The sequence below is a fragment of the Mesoplodon bidens genome, assembly GCF_964165515.1.
Source record: "Mesoplodon bidens genome assembly, contig: HAP1_SCAFFOLD_96, whole genome shotgun sequence".
Lineage (NCBI taxonomy): Eukaryota > Metazoa > Chordata > Mammalia > Artiodactyla > Ziphiidae > Mesoplodon > Mesoplodon bidens.
The window spans coordinates 171,105-191,688 of NW_027671845.1; the positions used below are offsets into that span (position 1 = coordinate 171,105).

General features: G+C 44.8%; 1 protein-coding gene and 1 pseudogene across 2 annotated transcripts in view; both read left to right on the forward strand.

The window, feature by feature from the left end:
- Positions 1–20,584, forward strand: part of LOC308610912 (centrosomal protein of 78 kDa-like) — a 460,151-nt pseudogene that overhangs the window by 78,990 nt on the left and 360,577 nt on the right. The gene's annotated exons all lie outside the window — the stretch shown is intronic.
- Positions 1–20,584, forward strand: part of LOC308610924 (BCL-6 corepressor-like) — a 210,054-nt gene that overhangs the window by 78,731 nt on the left and 110,739 nt on the right. The window lies entirely within an intron of this gene.

Here is a 20,584-nt window from a genome sequence, read left to right on the forward strand (position 1 = left end):
TAGCTGCAGTAACCCACAGTTACACACGTTATATTATTAAAGAAAAAAGTAACTTACAGAAATGTATGAGGCCATTATGCACATACACACAAATATATATTCACTCATATATCCATAAAAAAGTAGTCTGGAAGGTTCTATAAAATGTTAAAGGTGTTCATCCCACGGTGGAGGAGATATATGTTAACTATATTACCCTCTTAAATTTTTACAGTAAATATATATTACTTTTATAATTTAAAAAGCCAAACTTTTCATTTTTAAAAACCTAAAACATGAAAGAAAACTGGAAAACCAACAAAATTAAAACAATCCCTAAGTCTGAGGCAACGATTTTTTTATCCGAGTCCAAGTGATGAATGAAAATACTAAGAATGGTGTGTGACACCTTAAAGTATAGAAAAAAATACAGTAAGGCAAGTAGGCATTAAGATAATAGAATATAAAAAGTTACCCAGATATATTCAGACAATGGACTACTATTCCAGTAATAAAAAGAAATGAATTACTAATATGAGCTACACGGATGAGTCACAACAACATGAGGAGCCAAAGAAGCCACGTGCAAAAGGGTACTTGTATGCTTCCATTCATATGAATTTCTAGAATAGGAAACACTAATACATAGTGAAAGAAAGCATGTCAGTGGTTGCCTGATGCCAGGCCTGGGAAACTGACTGTAAAAGGACAAGAAGGAACTTTTTGCAGGTATTGGAAGTGTTCTGTATCTTGACTTTGGCAACGACAATATAGATATACACATTTGTCAAGACTTATCAAATTACATGCATAAAACGGGTACACCTCGTTGAATGTAATTCATACTTCAATAAAGTTGATTTTAAAGTTAAATTAAAAAGTCACCTATGGGGACTTCCCTGGTGGCACAGTGGTTAAGAATTCGCCTGCTAATGCAGGGGACGTGGTTTCAAGCCCTAGTCTGGGAAGATCCCACATGCCGCCGAGCAACTAAGCCCGTGCGCCACAACTACAGAGCCTGTGCTCTAGAGCCCGTGAGCCACAACTACTGAGCCCGTGTGCCACAACTACCGAAGCCCACGTGCCTAGAGCCCATGCTCCACAACAAGAGAAGCCACCACAGTGAGAAGCCGGCGCACTGCAACAAAGACACAATGCAGCCAAAAATAAATAAATTAATAATAATTTTTTAAAAAATAGTCACCTAGACGTCTGAGTGAGACAGAGTTCCTTTAAGCTTTCAGTCCCAGCTCTTCTCTGAAGCCTCCCCTCATCTACCCTGGCAGCATGTGACCACTTTGCATCTCTTTAACACCTTATATTTATCGGTTCCATTCAGATTTGATGCTTGAAAAGTTTTGTATATTTTATGTCTATCTTCCATTCAACTTGGTTCCTCTAAGGCAGGAACAATCATCTCTTTCATAAATTGAGACCATTACAAAAACAGAATTATGTTCCCTTTCCTCTCAATCAGGGGAATTTGAAGTAGGATTGATGAAATCCTGGAAATCATAAGCAAAAATGTCATTTCTGCATTTTTATGGCCACAGGGTCCTGTTTTCATCAGATTCTTGAAGATATCACAGAGCCCAACAATGTTAAGAATCTCTGCTTTGAATCCATGTGCTTTCACCCAGCTCTGTGGTACAAGGCACCCTGCCCCTGGGGCAATCTGTCTGTGGTCCCTGCAAAGATGATAAACCCACATCACAGACACTCACTCTTCTGCATGTCAGTGGACTCCACTGCCAGCTCTTCCTCCACAATGACGTCACTATCGCCATCTTCAAGATTCATTTCTGTCTCCTAGAACACTGTCTTCTTCCTCTTCCTCCTCCTCATCTTCCTTGGAGACATCCTTTAATGTGGCAAGTAGTCTGTTGTAACCAGAAACTTGTTCTGGTTCACTCTATGCTTCACTTTCAGAACTTGAAGTATCTATAAACTCTCCGACTAAAAGGAAAATGGGGATTTTAAAAACAAAAATTATACTGTTCTTGTTGCTACCCCACGACTATCATCAGGCCCACAGTGGAACCAAGTTCAGACTTTTCTAGATAAAAACTAGCTTTTCTGCAAATTTGCAGTCCTATCTATTCAACCAGACCGAGCACCAAATTTGTTTCAAACAGCTAATCTAGCTATGATTCTAGAAGCGCTTCCTCTTCTTTGAACTGCTCATGTTCCACATGGGAAGACAGCAAACTAAACACATGGAGCTTTAGGTTATAAGGTGATCTAACCTATGTGTCAGACATTTGGCACCTTTAAAGGAGCAACAGGAAAACTTACAACAAAAAAGTGTACTTTATTTCTGAGTCTGTGGTAATGAAATAAGACCTTTGATGATTTTGCACTCTACTTTATGTTAAGCAAACATGACATTCCCTCTTAGGATTCACCAAGAGCCCTCTGGTAAGCCTCCTTAACAGGTTCTAACAGGCTAATCTCTCAGGACAGTTTCATACTCTATACTATATTAGTTATCACAATGGCATTTTAACAGACATCTGCACTTAAAACTAAGCAATATTACTAAAGTATAGCTTACATCTAAAATCAAAGAGAGTGGAAATGTAGCCAAACTTTATTACCATATATAATCTTAAAAGTAACAGTCCAGGGTCTCCCTGGTGGCGCAGTGGTTGAGAGTCCGCCTGCCGATGCAGGGGATACGGGTTCGTGCTCCGGTCTGGGAGGATCCCATATGCCGCGGAGCGGCTGGGCCTGTGAGCCGTGGCCGCTGGGCCTGCGCGTCCGGAGCCTGTGCTCCGCAACGGGAGAGGCCACAACAGTGAGAGGCCCGCATACCACAAAAAGAAAAAAAAAAAAAAAAAAGTAACAGTCCAGAATCTACTATCATAAAGAAGGTATAAAGCATTACCAGTTGACAAGTCTGTGGTTTTGCTTCCTTTCTGGAAACCCTGAGAAGAAACAGGCAATGTTAAACTTTAACTACTGGTAGGTAGCAATTAGGAAAAGTCTAATGATACAACTTTAAATGAACATGGCAGACTATACCGTTATAAATACATTATATCTATTGTCAAGTAAAAACTCCATATGCATTTGGACAGGTCTTGGAAGGATATGCCAAATAGATAATAAGAGACGAATGAAAAAGTCTAACAAGACCACATGACAAATACTACAGTCACACAGTAACAGGCTCTCATCCAAAAGACGGGAAATTTTGGCAAATAAAAGCCCTCGGGGTTCACCTTTTCTAGCAAATTTCTTAAGTAGACTATCCCTCTAATTGTTGATAAAGCAGCCCAAAGTGGGGGGATGAGCACTAAGATCATAACTGAGAGTCTGGACACTTAGAGAGGAACCCACAACTACCCAAACATTAGTTTCCTCATGGTCATTGAATAGATAGGCGATGTCGAGGGTCCCAAGCAATTCTTTTTTTATTTTTTTTAACTTATTTATTTATTTTTGCCTGCTATGGGTCTTCGTTGCTGCGCCCGGGCTTTCTCTAGTTGCGGCGAGAGGTGGCTTCTCTTGTTGCGGAGCAGGGGCTCTAGGCTCGTGGGCATCAGTAGTTGCACCACACCGGCTCAGTAGTTGTGGCTCGCGGGCTCTGGAGTGCAGGCTCAATAGTTGTGGCGCACGGGCTTACTTGCACCGCGGCATGTGGGATCTCCCCGAACCAGGGCTCGAACCCCTGTCCCCTCCGTTGGCAGGCGGATTCTTAACCACTGCGCCACCAGGGAAGCCCCCAAGCAATTCTTTAAAAACATAGAAAACGAACACAAGCTTATAAAATCTCTGCCCAGTCGCCACACAGGAGGCGTGCCGTCTAGCATAAAACTACAGGCTCAACAAAAGGTAGGAAGACCGGCGAAGAACCCCACCTCAGGCGGGAAGCCGCCAGGATCCCCGGGCGAGCTAGGCCGGCGCCGGGGCAGCGTGGCACGCGGCGGGAGCTGCCCTGTCACTACCCCCGGGGCACCGGCGGACCAAACGCGGGGACACGCGGGCTCCCACCGGGAAAGGACGCCGGCAGCGCCGGTCCCAGCCTCGCCTCTCCATACCTGTCATAGAAGGGATGCTCCTCGCCGAAATCCCTTAGATGCTTCTTCTGCCTTTTAGTTAGGGAGTTGAGCAGCTGGCTCTGGCTCCGGCTCCGGCTCCGGCTCCCGCGTTTGCCCATGGGGAAGACGTCAAGTCAGCCAACCTCCAAGAATCGCGTTTTTCACCTGGCAGTCGTCTCCTCAACCCACTCACGCGGGATTGCCAACGGCGCTTTACGGCGGAAGCAGGGTGCCATAAAGCAGACCCGCTTTACGTCGCGCTTGTACGACAGGCGTGGCTGTGAGAATCAGCCTGCATAAACGTGTAGTAACTGAGATGGTTGAATGCAGTGCCTTTCTATTATGCCATAATACAAATACCAACTAACATTTAAGGCTGCCGGTGCATCTCAATTCATCCTCACAACAGTAAACAAATAGGCCTTGTTAATAAGCCTGATATTGGAGATGAGAAAGCTGATGCTTACAAAAGCTTACACACACACTAGCAAGAGAGGAGATGGAAACCTAATTCTCTCTGATGCGACCACAGGCTTTTCCCACTAGGATCTGCCACGTGCGTGTGCTGTGTGAAGAATGAGGACGCAAGGCTGAGATCCCCGCCCTTACCCTACCCCCTCATTTTCTGAAAGTATTGCAAGGGCCCTTGGTAACACATCTGTTCTGGCATTTTTCATGTTATAAAAGCAAAAACACATCCAGAGAGGTAAAGTGACTTTCCTAAATCACCCGGAGAATCGATGTTAGAGAAAGCAGTAAAACTCAATAAAGTGCCTCAAAACTGAATTGGGGCAAATTGGGATGGAAAACTTTTAAAGGGTAAGTAACTTTTCTATATCTGGGTCGTGGTGGTGGTTACACCTGGTATACAATTACCAAAATTAATCAAACTGTACCTTTGAAATTGGTACATTTTAATGCAAGTAAATAATAATCTCAATAAACAAAGAGGTAAAAACAGCGCAACTGGACTTCATACTCTAGAGACAGGCAGAGTGTGCAGGGATACTTAAAAACCACAGGATAGGGCTTCCCTGGTGGCGCAGTGGTTGAGAGTCCGCCTACCGATGCAGGGGACGCGGGTTCGTGCCCCAGTCCGGGAAGATCCCACGTGCCGCGAAGCGGCTGGGCCCGTGAGCCATAGCCGCTGAGCCTGCGTGTCCGGAGCCTGGGCTCCGCAACGGGAGAGGCCACAACAGTGAGAGGCCCACGTACCGAAAAAACAAAACAAAAACCACAGGATAAACACAGAGACACTTTTTTTCTAATAGTAACTTACAATGTCAATCATAAACCACAGAATTCACCTGAATATTTAAGGTAAAATAGGAGCCATCAAAGATAGTGTTCACTGCCTCTGCTATTAGGGGAGCGTCTGTGAGAGAATTGATGCTTTGTCCAATACCATGTCACACCTATAGAAGTCGCACTACAACTATTAAAATCCTAGTTTTGTCGTTCTGGGGACCATCTACTCCTAATTAGATTCTGGGAGCTTAGGGTGGCGTACGGAGGCAAGGGGAGGGAGTATCAAGAAAATATGTAGGGCTTCCCTGGTGGCGCAGTGGTTGAGAATCTGCCTGCCAATGCAGGGGACATGGGTTCGAGCCCTGGTCTGGGAAGATCCCACATGCCGCGGAGCAGCTGGGCCCGTGAGCCACAATTACTGAGCCTGTGCGCCTGGAGCCTGTGCTCTGCAACAAGAGAGTCCACGATAGTGAGAGGCCCGCGCACCGCGATGAAGAGTAGTCCCCGCTTGCCACAACTAGAGAAAGCCCTCGCACAGAAACGAAGCCCCAACATAGCCATAAATAAATAATTAAAAAAAAAAAAGAAAATATGCAAACAGCAGGTAGTGCCAGCAGATGGCCCAGCCAAGGAACCCAGAAACAAACAGACATGTGTCTTCTGTCTCATTTCAAGATAAAAAGTACAGGCACTTATGTAAACAAAAGGCTGCTTGCAAATGTCATCATACATACTAAGGCACTAACCACAGTATAACCTGGCTATGACAATAAAGTCATACAATGTTTTTTCTCCTCCCACCCTATTCCAAGTGCCCCAGCTTCCTTCCCCAGAGGCAACCAGTTTCTTGGTGTTCTTCCAGAGATCTGCTATAAAAAGCTATACTCTTGAGCACTTGATGTGACTCTTTACTCTCTCCTGCTTTCCATGTCATTGTAGTCCTATGGACAGCTCTGGACTGTTCCCAGGTTCAGACACAACTGTGCCCTAGCTCCACCCAAGTGCTCTCATCATTGGCTCACTGAGCCCGCTTCTGAAAATATTTATATTAGCCTTTGACAACATAAAAGGGGATGCTTTGTGAAATTTTAACCTGAGAGTTCGGAATTGAAACATATTTTTCATGCCTCCAGTGAAAGTTCTCTTAGTAAAACCCACACAAAGAAGATGCATGTGCCAACTAGTGAAGGCCCTGGGAAAATTGTAATAAAGGCAAAATTTGTTCTTCCCTTTCTTCTTCTCACGCTCAGCCCTTCCTTTTCCCTCCTGCAGGGTTTCTTTGCCCTTTGCCCTCAGGGACTCAGTATTTTCTGGGGTAAAAACAATCCAGGAAATAATCTTTTATACTAGTTTGTAAAGAGAGGCTGATGAATTAATGTTACTTGGGTATTTTCAATTCGGGGAGACTCCCTAGGATAACGATCTCAAGGGGTGGGAGGGGGGTGGCTGTCCCTTAAGACAAGATGGTCAGAATATTCAGAAAAGTGTTAGTTTTTCTTTATTAAAAACTTTTTCTTTGGAAAATTTCAAGTATATACAAAAGTAGACAAAACAGTATAATACACTCCCATGTTCCCATCCCTCGGCTTCAATGCAAGGTATGCCCACCCACTACCCCTACCTCCCGCCCCTGTATTATTTTTGAAGCAAATCCCAGACATTGTATTATTTTATCTGTAAATATTTATTTCTAAATATCTAAAAGATAAGGGTTCTTTCTTTAACATAGCTACAATGGCACTATTTCACCTAAAAAAAGATGATAACAATTATTTAATATCATCATGTAACCAGTCAGTATTCAGATTTCTGATTGTCTCATAAATGTCGTCTTTTTTTTTTTTTACACTGTTAGTTGAACATGTTCTGCTGTTCTCTGTGTCTCTCGCGAATACATTGTGGGATTTAGAACTTTGATCAGATTTCATTATAGCTGATATTTTATACTTCCATCAGGAGGCGTATACCGTCTGGTTGTCTTTCATTTTGTGATGTTACCCGTCATTGGTAGTCAATGTCTAAATTCGTTAATTCATTAGAGGTCACATTCTAATTCTATCATGAGGTGATATTCTAATTCTATCATTTCTTCTTCACTTACTTGCTGGACTATTTCTATGAAAGCAAGCTTTTCCTTCCCCTAAATTTTGCTTACCCAGTGGTACTGTTTGTATAGGAAAAGCAGAAGAAATGCTTGAGTCTCTCCCTTCATTTACTAATTTTCAACACAAGGAGTCAATTCACTGGATCTTCTCATGTTGACCAATCAAGTTTTTTTTTTTAATTTTCAGTATCATTATGAACTCATGGAATTATACAAATTGATGTGTTTTAATCCCTTGCAAGTATTATGGTGTACATGATTTGAAAGCGCTTATTTGACATATAGTGATGTATTTGAAAAGACAAACTATGTCCTAATACAAACCACAGAAAGTAAACAGGAGTCTATCTGAGATTCTCAACACAGCAGGAATGGGAAGGTGGGGAAGGAGCACAATTTGAGGATACAGATCAGATGCTGGGGAAGTTTGAGTTTTGAAATCTATGTGATAATATAAGTGGTAACAAGGGCACATGTGTTCAAGATATGTTGACAGGGAGCCATAAATAATCCAAAGGTATGACTCTCTAATTATGAAAGCTCTGACACCTCAGCTACTGATTTGGGAAGATTCTGGGGAAGGTGTGTGTGCACCCACACATCTGTCTCCTCCTAGATGCCTCAAATCAGACAGTCTCCTCCACCACATGTATGCATACATGACTGTATACACCCCAAAGCCATCCAGCCTCTTCCTGAGAGGGCTGGCAGAAATCAGTCTCTCGCTACCTGTATAATGAAATGAGCTTGTTTATTCATTAAAAAACATGTACTAAACACCACGTGCCAGGTGCTGTGCTAGTAGCTGAGGCTGGGGAAGAATAAGATCCATTCCAGCCTCTGCAAGGAGCTCTCAGCCCATCCAGGTATGGATACGTATGCAGACTCTTACGATACACTGTGATAAATGCTAAACTGATAGATGCTGGGTGCTAAGGAAGCAGCTCAGTCAGAGTTTTGGTGCTGATGGGGGTTGGGGGCCGGGGGGAGGGTCATCTGCTGCCTTTGAGCGTTTGTCAGCCTGTCACGCTCATTGAACATCGGTATTGAACTTGAGATTAATCTAGATTCTAGATTTTAGGCTGTATGAGTTGTTTCAGCTGACTTCATGAACAGCATGTGTGTGTGTTCAAGACAGGGTATGAGGGATATAGGGCAACAGGAAACTAGAGAGCTGGGTAGTCATCGGATTCCACAGCGTTTATTGTGTAAGGAGCAATGAGCTTTCTAGGTGGAGCATGTTTTAGATAACGAGATTATGTCTGAAAAGAGAAAAGCTTTGTAATGCATTTCAACGCACTCTACATAACTTGAAAATGTAAAACACTATTATATATAGTGCCTATTCATATTATATATAGTGCCTATTCATTCACTTTCTATTCATCTGTACCCAGAAGAACTATCCATTGTGAAACCCAGAGACTGGCATAGAGTGACCTGTAATAATTATGTTTCCTCAAGCTTATCAGAGGTTGTTTTATATTAGGCCTAGCCTAAAACTGAAATATTTTATCAGATTATATTCACCTGGGGCTTCCCTGGTGGCGCAGTGGTTGAGAGTCCGCCTGCCGATGCAGGGGACACGGGTTTGTGCCCCGGGCCAGGAAGATCCCACATGCCGCGGAGCGGCTGGGCCTGTGAGCCATGGCCGCTGAGCCTGCACATCCGGAGCCTGTGCTCCGCAACGGGAGAGGCCACAACAGTGAGAGGTCCGCGTACCGCAAAAAAAAAAAAAAAAAAAAAAAAAAAAGATTATATTCACCTGACTGAGAACAAGGCTAAAATGCTACACTAGAGGGGATAAAGTTTTACCTCCCTCTCTCTAGTGGAATGTTGGTGTAACTACATTCTGTTTTTCACATTTTTCTGGCAGAGGCTTAGCAGGCAAACCTTCATTCATTTATCAAACATTTTCTAAACAGTTACCATGTTCCTGTCATAATGTTAGGCATTAATGATTTAAAAAGCTCAGACCTCAGGCTTTCCCCTTGAAAGACCTCATAGTCTAGTTGGGGGAGACAAAGCAATGAACAAATAATTATGTTGTCATGGGCTAGATTAGAAGGGTGTCTACAAAGGGTTTTAGGAACCGAGAAGATAAAGAAGCTCCTCTTTCTGTGGAGGAGAGAGGAAAGGTCATGGGGAATTGCACAGAGGATGCACTGAGTCAGGGTTTCCTGGGAAAGAAGGTTCCAGGGAGAGGGAATAGCATGAGCAAGGTGGAAAGATGTGTTTGGAGAACTGTCTGTGGACCCTGTTGCTGAGGTGGGTGGGTGGGAGTAGAGAGGTTGGAGAGACGGACAGGTGAGGATTCAGCCCACTAAAGGCCTTGCATGCCTTGCTGGGGCATTGAGGCCCAATCCCATGTAAGGTGAGGAACCCTTAAAGGATTTCAAGCAAGGGGGTTATGTGAACCGATTTGGACTTCAGCGAAATCACGGTGATGTCTGTATGGGTGACAAGGACATTAAATCTTCCTTTCCGACGCCTTCCTGGAGCAGCCGATTCGCTACTGATGCTGCCCACCTCCAAAAGACTTTGGAGACTTTTTCATGTTTTGTTTGTTTGTTTGTTTTCGGTACGCGGGCCTCTCACTGTTGTGGCCTCTCCCGTTGCGGAGCCCAGGCTCCGGACGCACAGGCTCAGCGGCCATGGCTCACGAGCTTAGCCGCTCCGCGGCACGGGGGACCTTCCCGACCTGGGGCACGAACCCGCGTCCCCTGCCTCGGCAGGCGGACTCTCAACCACTGCGCCATCAGGGAAGCCCTATCCTGTGGTTTTTAAGTATCCCTGCACACTCTGCCTGTCTCTAGAGTATTAAGTCCAGTTGCGCTGTTTTTACCTCTTAGTTTATTGAGATTATTATTTACTTGCATTAAAATGTACCAATTTCAAAGGTACAGTTTGATTAATTTTGGTAATTGTATACCAGGTGTAACCACCACCACGACCCAGATATAGAAAAGTTACTTACCCTTTAAAAGTTTTCCATCCCAATTTGCCCCAATTCAGTTTTGAGACACTTTATTGAGTTTTACTGCTTTCTCTAACATCGACTCTCCGGGTGATTTAGGAAAGTCACTTTACCTCTCTGGATGTGTTTTTGCTTTTATAACATGAAAAATGCCAGAACAGATGTGTTACCAAGGGCCCTTGCAATACTTTCAGAAAATGAGGGGGTAGGGTAAGGGCGGGAATCTCAGCCTTGCGTCCTCATTCTTCACACAGCACACGCACGTGGCAGATCCTAGTGGGAAAAGCCTGTGGTCGCATCAGAGAGAATTAGGTTTCCATCTCCTCTCTTGCTAGTGTGTGTGTAAGCTTTTGTAAGCATCAGCTTTCTCATCTCCAATATCAGGCTTATTAACAAGGCCTATTTGTTTACTGTTGTGAGGATGAATTGAGATGCACCGGCAGCCTTAAATGTTAGTTGGTATTTGTATTATGGCATAATAGAAAGGCACTGCATTCAACCATCTCAGTTACTACACGTTTATGCAGGCTGATTCTCACAGCCACGCCTGTCGTACAAGCGCGACGTAAAGCGGGTCTGCTTTATGGCACCCTGCTTCCGCCGTAAAGCGCCGTTGGCAATCCCGCGTGAGTGGGTTGAGGAGACGACTGCCAGGTGAAAAACGCGATTCTTGGAGGTTGGCTGACTTGACGTCTTCCCCATGGGCAAACGCGGGAGCCGGAGCCGGAGCCGGAGCCAGAGCCAGCTGCTCAACTCCCTAACTAAAAGGCAGAAGAAGCATCTAAGGGATTTCGGCGAGGAGCATCCCTTCTATGACAGGTATGGAGAGGCGAGGCTGGGACCGGCGCTGCCGGCGTCCTTTCCCGGTGGGAGCCCGCGTATCCCCGCGTTTGGTCCGCCGGTGCCCCGGGGGTAGTGACAGGGCAGCTCCCGCCGCGTGCCACGCTGCCCCGGCGCCGGCCTAGCTCGCCCGGGGATCCTGGCGGCTTCCCGCCTGAGGTGGGGTTCTTCGCCGGTCTTCCTACCTTTTGTTGAGCCTGTAGTTTTATGCTAGACGGCACGCCTCCTGTGTGGCGACTGGGCAGAGATTTTATAAGCTTGTGTTCGTTTTCTATGTTTTTAAAGAATTGCTTGGGGGCTTCCCTGGTGGCGCAGTGGTTAAGAATCCGCCTGCCAACGGAGGGGACAGGGGTTCGAGCCCTGGTTCGGGGAGATCCCACATGCCGCGGTGCAAGTAAGCCCGTGCGCCACAACTATTGAGCCTGCACTCCAGAGCCCGCGAGCCACAACTACTGAGCCGGTGTGGTGCAACTACTGATGCCCACGAGCCTAGAGCCCCTGCTCCGCAACAAGAGAAGCCACCTCTCGCCGCAACTAGAGAAAGCCCGGGCGCAGCAACGAAGACCCATAGCAGGCAAAAATAAATAAATAAGTTCAAAAAAATAAAAAAAGAATTGCTTGGGACCCTCGACATCGCCTATCTATTCAATGACCATGAGGAAACTAATGTTTGGGTAGTTGTGGGTTCCTCTCTAAGTGTCCAGACTCTCAGTTATGATCTTAGTGCTCATCCCCCCCCTTTGGGCTGCTTTATCAACAATTAGAGGGATAGTCTACTTAAGAAATTTGCTAGAAAAGGTGAACCCCGAGGGCTTTTATTTGCCAAAATTTCCCGTCTTTTGGATGAGAGCCTGTTACTGTGTGACTGTAGTATTTGTCATGTGGTCTTGTTAGACTTTTTCATTCGTCTCTTATTATCTATTTGGCATATCCTTCCAAGACCTGTCCAAATGCATATGGAGTTTTTACTTGACAATAGATATAATGTATTTATAACGGTATAGTCTGCCATGTTCATTTAAAGTTGTATCATTAGACTTTTCCTAATTGCTACCTACCAGTAGTTAAAGTTTAACATTGCCTGTTTCTTCTCAGGGTTTCCAGAAAGGAAGCAAAACCACAGACTTGTCAACTGGTAATGCTTTATACCTTCTTTATGATAGTAGATTCTGGACTGTTACTTTTTTTTTTTTTTTTTTTTTTTTTGCGGTATGTGGGCCTCTCATTGTTGTGGTCTCTCCCGTTGCGAAGCACAGGCTCCGGACGCGCAGGCTCAGCAGCCATGGCTCACGGGCCCAGCCGCTCCGCGGCATGTGGGATCTTCCCAGACTGGGGCACGAACCCGTATCCCCTGCATCGGCAGGCGGACTCTCAACCACTGCGCCACCTGGGAAGCCCTGGACTGTTACTTTTAAGATTATATATGGTACTAAAGTTTGGCTACATTTCCACTCTCTTTGATTTTAGTTGTAAGCTATACTTTAGTAATATTGCTTAGTTTTAAGTGCAGATGTCTGTTAAAATGCCATTGTGATAACTAATATAGTATAGAGTATGAAACTGTCCTGAGAGATTAGCCTGTTAGAACCTGTTAAGGAGGCTTACCAGAGGGCTCTTGGTGAATCCTAAGAGGGAATGTCATGTTTGCTTAACATAAAGTAGAGTGCAAAATCATCAAAGGTCTTATTTCATTACCACAGACTCAGAAATAAAGTACACTTTTTTTTGTAAGTTTTCCTGTTGCTCCTTTAAAGGTGCCAAATGTCTGACACATAGGTTAGATCACCTTATAACCTAAAGCTCCATGTGTTTAGTTTGCTGTCTTCCCATGTGGAACATGAGCAGTTCAAAGAAGAGGAAGCACTTCTAGAATCATAGCTAGATTAGCTGTTTGAAACAAATTTGGTGCTCGGTCTGGTTGAATAGATAGGACTGCATATTTGCAGAAAAGCTAGTTTTTATCTAGAAAAGTCTGAACTTGGTTCCACTGTGGACCTGATGATAGTCGTGGGGTAGCAACAAGAACAGTATAATTTTTGTTTTTAAAATCCCCATTTTCCTTTTAGTCAGAGAGTTTATAGATACTTCAAGTTCTGAAAGTGAAGCATAGAGTGAACCAGAACAAGTTTCTGGTTACAACAGACTACTTGCCACATTAAAGGATGTCTCCAAGGAAGATGAGGAGGAGGAAGAGGAAGAAGACAGTGTTCTAGATGAGACAGAAATGAATCTTGAAGGTGGCGAGAGTGACGTCATTGTGGAGGAAGAGCTGGCAGTGGAGTCCACTGACATGCAGAAGAGTGAGTGTCTGTGATGTGGGTTTATCATCTTTGCAGGGACCACAGACAGATTGCCCCAGGGGCAGGGTGCCTTGTACCACAGAGCTGGGTGAAAGCACATGGATTCAAAGCAGAGATTCTTAACATTGTTGGGCTCTGTGATATCTTCAAGAATCTGATGAAAACACAGGACCCTCTGGCCATAAAAATGCAGAAATGACATTTTTGCTTATGATTTCCAGGATTTCATCAATCCTACTTCAAATTTCCCTGATTGAGAGGAAAGGGAACATAATTCTGTTTTTGTAATGGTCTCAATTTATGAAAGAGATGATTGTTCCTGCCTTAGAGGAACCAAGTTGAATGGAAGATAGACATAAAATATACAAAACTTTTCAAGCATCAAATCTGAATGGAACCGATAAATATAAGGTGTTAAAGAGATGCAAAGTGGTCACATGCTGCCAGGGTAGATGAGGGGAGGCTTCAGAGAAGAGCTGGGACTGAAAGCTTAAAGGAACTCTGTCTCACTCAGACGTCTAGGTGACTATTTTTTTAAAAATTATTATTAATTAATTTATTTTTGGCTGCATTGTGTCTTTGTTGCAGTGCGCCGGCTTCTCACTGTGGTGGCTTCTCTTGTTGTGGAGCATGGGCTCTAGGCACGTGGGCTTCGGTAGTTGTGGCACACGGGCTCAGTAGTTGTGGCTCACGGGCTCTAGAGCACAGGCTCTGTAGTTGTGGCGCACGGGCATAGTTGCTTGGCGGCATGTGGGATCTTCCCTGACTAGGGCTTGAAACCACGTCCCCTGCATTAGCAGGCAAATTCTTAACCACTGTGCCACCAGGGAAGTCCCCATAGGTGACTTTTTAATTTAACTTTAAAATCAACTTTATTGAAGTATGAATTACATTCAACGAGGTGTACCCGTTTTAAGCATGTAATTTGATAAGTCTTGACAAATGTGTATATCTCTATTGTCGTCGCCAAAGTCAAGATACACTTCCAATACCTGCAAAAAGTTCCTTCTTGTCCTTTTGCAGTCAGTTTCCCAGGCCTGGCATCAGGCAACCACTGACATGCTTTCTTTCACTATGTATTAGTGTTTCCTATTCTAGAAATTCATATGAATGGAAGCATACAACAAGTACCCTTTTGCACGTGGCTTCTTTGGCTCCTCATGTTGTTGTGACTCATCCGTGTAGCTCATATTAGTAATTCATTTCTTTTTATTACTGGAATAGTAATCCATTGTCTGAATATATCTGGGTAACTTTTTATATTCTATTATCTTAATGCCTACTTGCCTTACTGTATTTTTTTCTATACTTTGAGGTGTCACACACCATTCTTAGTATTTTCATTCATCACTTGTACTCGGATAAAAAAATCGTCGCCTCAGACTTAGGGATTGTTTTAATTTTGTTGGTTTTCCAGTTTTCTTTCATGTTTTAGGTTTTTAAAAATGAAAAGTTTGGCTTTTAAAATTATAAAAGTAATATATATTTACTGTAAAAATTTAAGAGGGTAATATAGTTAACGTATATCTCCTCCACCGTGGGATGAACACCTTTAACATTTTATAGAACCTTCCAGACTACTTTTTTATGGATATATGAGTGAATATATGTTTGTGTGTATGTGCATAATGGCCTCATACATTTCTGTAAGTTACTTTTTTCTTTAATAATATAACGTGTGTAACTGTGGGTTACTGCCGCTAGAACCCTGGTGTCCAAACTCCCAGGCCAAATCTCCTTCTACTACATTACACTACCATGGGGAGGTTTAAAAAAGAAAGGGAAAGTATGAAGGGTGATTTTTCCATAAATTAAATCAACTTGAAAAGGCGCATTTGGAGAGTCAGAGAGTACTGATATTGTTAGAAAGAAGAAAGGTTTAAAAGCTGGTTAAATCTCATTCAAAAAAAAATCCATATGTACCACATTGTAAAAAAGAGAAGGAAGACGGCATTCATGATTACTGGGCTGGCAGGGTAGGGGACAGTTGCATGCTGGGGGTGGCTCTCGTACTGGCTCTTCCACTCTTCACACTTGTGCTCGGCCAGGGCCAGGGACCGCTGAGGGAGATCAGAGGAGAGGGTGGTGCCTTGGGGGTTCCAGGGGGTTGTGCAGCTGGCTCCCTTCCTTGCCACCCAGACTGCCCCAGGGTTCCCAGCCCCAAGGATTATGGAGCATCCCCACACCTGTTTGCTCTGTGGTTGCTGTTGTGCACGCATTTTCTCCTCCAGCACTTTCTGCAGTGTCTCCTTGGCCTTCTGCTCATAGCTGTTTTTCTGGTCTTCCATCCGTAATAGCAACTTATTCATTCCCCAAGAAGTGTATATCTGTAAATTTGAGGCAATTCAACAAATACACATTGACCAACTGTGTGCTAAAGCCTGAGCAGGGATACAGAAATGAAAAGAAATTGGTCCTTGCCCACAGGGCAGAGATGTCTGTAATCTGGTGGACCTTCGTCCAGGCTGGAGGCAGGCAGGGAGAGTCCCTCAGGTGATGTGAGAGGTGAGTGGGGATAAGAAACTGCCCTGGGCATGCTGGGCCTCCTCCCCTAGGCCTTCCACAGGCATTTGAACTCCGACATTTCCAAAGGGAAATCATCTTTCTAAACCTGCTCCTATCTCAGTGGCCAGCATCACCCCCCACCCAGTCTCCCAAACCCTAAACCAGGGAATCATCCTTGATTTCTCTCTCACCTTCTTCAAGGAATCAGTTCCTCATCAAGCTCTGTCAAGTCAGCGTCTTTAACGGCTCCTTCGTTACCTGTATCCTCTATCCCTACCGCCACCTCCTTAGTTCAGACCCTAGTGACACTATTATATGGATTATATAGAGACTATGTATTATCTTCATGCCTTGCCTCCCTTCAAACCCTTTTCAGTCCTGCAGCTAGAGGGTTCTTTCTAAAGCTTAAATCTGATCCCATCACAACCTGCTTAGATCTCTCAGTGGTTCTCGGTGTTCTAAGAATCAGGTCCAAACTCCTTGGCATGGTTCCTACTTACAAGCCCAGACTTGCATCTCATGCTGCCTCCACGCAAGCTGAACTGCTTGTAGGTCCCCTAAGCACTGTGCTTTTCAGCCTCTGCCTTTGCCCATAAAGCTTCTTCTGCTTAGAGTATCGTGACCCACGCTTCTCACCTGGTTAACTTCTACCCATGTTCAAGATTCAGCCCTAGAATCATAAGTTCTGATAAACTTGGCCAACCATACCTACCCCCCGACTCTTTATGGATTAGGCAGTTTTACTGGTGTTCACATAGTATCTGTATTTCTGATCTGTGGACTCATCTGTCTCCTTTAAGGGATTGTAAACTCCTTTGGGGCAGGGAGCATTTTTAAAAAAATAAAATTATTTTTGTAGGCTTGGGGATCTGAACAATAGTCAGTAAAGTCAAGTTTTAAAAATGAATACATTTGTCTTTTTAGAATTTCTCCTGGCTTCAAGGTCAAAAAGACAAAGACACAAGAGCAGCTTTGCAAATTCACTGGGGGTCTTGCCTTTCCAGTGCTTTTCATTTTTACGCCCTGTGATTTTTGGGAAAGCAGGAGCCTCTTACTGTCGCTTCTGGGTTACCCAACTGGGTAAGAGATAGTCTAGATAATGCAGATTTAGAGTTCAATATCAAATCATTTCCATTTAGCTTTGGAGTCATCTGAAAATTTGGATTTAAATGTTGAGTGGGTCTTATGTTCTTGGAATTGTCATTAGAAACCAGACACAGGAGTTACTGGTTGAGATCATACATGGTTATGTCCAGGTTATTGGACTTAACCATGCTGGTCACTGACCAGCTTTATCCCCCATTGAAAATGAGTAGACTGGCATTCTGGATTATATGCCAGTCTCTTATGAGCTTGGTTGGCATTACTGAAAAAATAAAAGTTGTGGATCTGCAAACCCATAGACTCTATAGACTATGTTTCCCTGCAGAATTCTAACTACATGGCCACCTTATCTTCCTGACATCGAGTGGGAGCAGTCTGGCCGGTCCATCTCGTTCTCTTGATCTTGAGTCCTCTGCAAAAGACATCCCCCTTTTCTGCACCAGCACATACGTCACAGCCCTGAAGAAAGTGTAGACATCTGAGATACGCTAACAGTGGGGGAGGGCTGATATCCCGTGAACAGACACATAAATGCCTGTTAGACCTGGAAATTGAAAACCAGAGAGGCGGGGCCACACTGGTTTTGGCCCAGGCCACCAGCCACTGGTGTTCCCAGCAAAATGTTCCCAATGTGGGAGTTTGAGGAAGCAGGGAAAGGCAGGTGGTGTGAGTTTATTAGGACTTGAGGCCCTCAGCCTCGCACTGAGGCCAGCTGAACCCCCAGAGCGTGCTTCCTGCCCTCCTATGGGCTGCTACTCCTAAAGGTACTTGGTTTCAACAGTTATTTGTGCATCAGGTTAAAGACTGAAGGGAGAGGGAACTGCAAGCCTAAATTCTTCATATCATACGCCACCTCCCTTTCTCTTCTTATTATATAAGCAATTCATGTGAAAAACAAATAAGGCAAGCAAAACAAAACAAAATTACCTGAAATCTTGCTATCCAAAAGTTGCCATTAGTATTTTGGTGTATACGTGTTCCAGATTTTTCTTTATTTTCAACCCTTCATTAAGGCCATTGTAGTCTTGACAGATGATGCTGGCACAAGCACTTGAAATGAGGCTCCTCTTTTTAAAATACTGTATTTGCATTTGGCTGAATTTGTCTCAGGCCCTGCCTTGCCTGGTCCCCAGCGTGGTGTTTTCTGCTGAAGTCTCTGTAAATTGGAGTTGGGGTGATGGGGCGGTCAGGCAGGGCTGTGTGTATCTGTGTCTGTACGAGGGAGGAGGGGCACACTTTCCAGTGTTTCTGGGCAACAAGCAGGCACTCACTGCAGTTTCCTATCCCTCAGGCCTGGGCTGTGGAGACAGGGGAAGTACCAGGAAGGGGTGGACGACCCCGACCCAGCTAAATGGAAGGCCCAGCTCCACTGTGCGCTCAACAAGAGCAGGGAATTCAACCTGATGTACAACGGCACCAAGGAGGTGCCCATGAACCCAGTGAAGATATATCAAGTGTGTGACATCCCCCAGCCCCAGGGCTCTATCATTAACCCAGGTGAGGCCCCAGCTGCTGGGGAGAAGGTGGACAGTGTGCCAGGTTCCCGGCTGGACCCTTAAAGCGATAGTCGACTTGAAAGTCGCCTCGCTTACAAAGTTGAAGACTGGTAAACAAAGCAAGAAATGCTGTCCCTAGAAAGAACCCAGAGAACAAAAGATATAAACTCAGCACAGTCTTCCTGCCCACCCAGTGGAACAGTAAAGCATTAGAAAGAAGAGGGGGTATTGAGTTCTATAAAAAATAACTTCTCTTGGGACTCAACACTGAGAAGAGAGGCCAGGTAGTTTAGAAGACGGAGGGCTTAAAACTTAGAAGGTCTGAGTTATAAACCTCAGTCTTTCCATTTCACTACTTGTGGGACATTGAATCAAGTCATTCAACGTTTTGAGCATCAGCTTCTTCCACTATAAAATCTGGGTTCTCATCTTTCCTGCGTATTTCAAAGGCTGTTCTAAGAATCAATTGCCATGACATTATGAAGGCTATTAAGTTCTCTTTATAAATGATGGGTAAGTGATCATTTAATTTGTATGGTATTTTTCCTAGGAGAATACCACCTGATCCCTATATTTACTCAATGTTTAGCCAGTTCCGACTAAGAGCCAGATAATTTAGACTTGACCTCCAGTGAATCTAGTGAGGCTCTGCCATGAGGGAAGGGTCTGTCTTCACAGTAAGCTTACAAAGGAGAGAAGCTGTGCTCCTTGGGTCCTTAGAAGGGATGCGAATGTGTAGAAAGGGGTTTAGAGTAGGAATTAAAAGATTTCTAGGAGAAGGGAGTAGGGTCTGCAGCTCCTGGATAGGGGAGGGGATGAGAGCTTGCACTGGGGCTCCGTAGGAGGAGCTGGGAGTGGGGTGAACACCCTTGGTTCCCACTCTTTGGCATTGAGGGTGCACACTGAACCCAAGGAACCTCTGTGCTGGCAGTGCCTAGCTTGAACAGTGGGTCAGCTGCAGGGATGACAGTGCAACGTGAGCGCCTCACTTTTGACCTTTGTGTGTGTGTGTGTGTGTGTTTCTCGGGTAGGATCCACTGGATCTGCTCCTTGGGATGAGAAAGATAATGGTGTGGATGAAGAAGATGAGGAAGATGAGCTGGACCAGTCACAGCACCACGTTCCCTTCCAGGACACCTTCCCCTTCCTGAACATCAATGGTGAGTGGGGTGGGGGGTGGGACAGAGGCATGGAGAGGATGTACGGGGCTTTGATTTTGCAACCGTTGACACCATATCCACCATTGCACTGGGAGCAGCGACCAGGCCCTGGGGCCAGGCTGCCAGTCGGTTAGCAAGTAGGAGTCATAGGCAAAGGCACTCCGTAGGCATAGTTATCCCAGTGGGGTGGCTTCTAGGCAGAGAGAGCATCTTCTGAATCTTACGTGATAATTCAGAGAAATTAAAAAATGAAATTCATTCTCAATCCCGCATACAAATACACAAGCTGTTACAAATTTTGCTGATTTCCTTCAGGCCAAGTGCAGGGATCCTTTTCGTGAATTGTAGGCAAACTCTTCTGCTATTTCCCTCGGTACAAATTTTCTGTCACTGCCTTAACAGCCTCTGCTAAGGCCGTATCGTGGGAAACTTGTGGCTCTACAGCTCTTAATACTAGGCTCTGATAAAATTTCTCTACTAGAGACTTTTATCTTTTTTAAAGGCCACTGTTGTGGCCTCTCCCATTGCGGAGCACAGGCTCCGGACGCGCAGGCTCGGTGGCCATGGCTCACGGGCCCAGCCGCTCCGCGGCATGTGGGATCTTCCCGGACCGGGGCACGAACCCGTGTCCCCTGCATCGGCAGGCGGACTCTCAACCACTGCGCCACCAGGGAAGCCCTATCTTTTTTTTAAATTGACTCTTTGAATTCAGCTTCCCAGGAAAGATGAGTTTAGAGATTGGAGGGTCCCTGTGAGACAGAGCAGGTGCTGCACCTCCCATTGCACGTTCTGAGGACGCTCAACCACAAGGTGAACTGCTCTTCCACA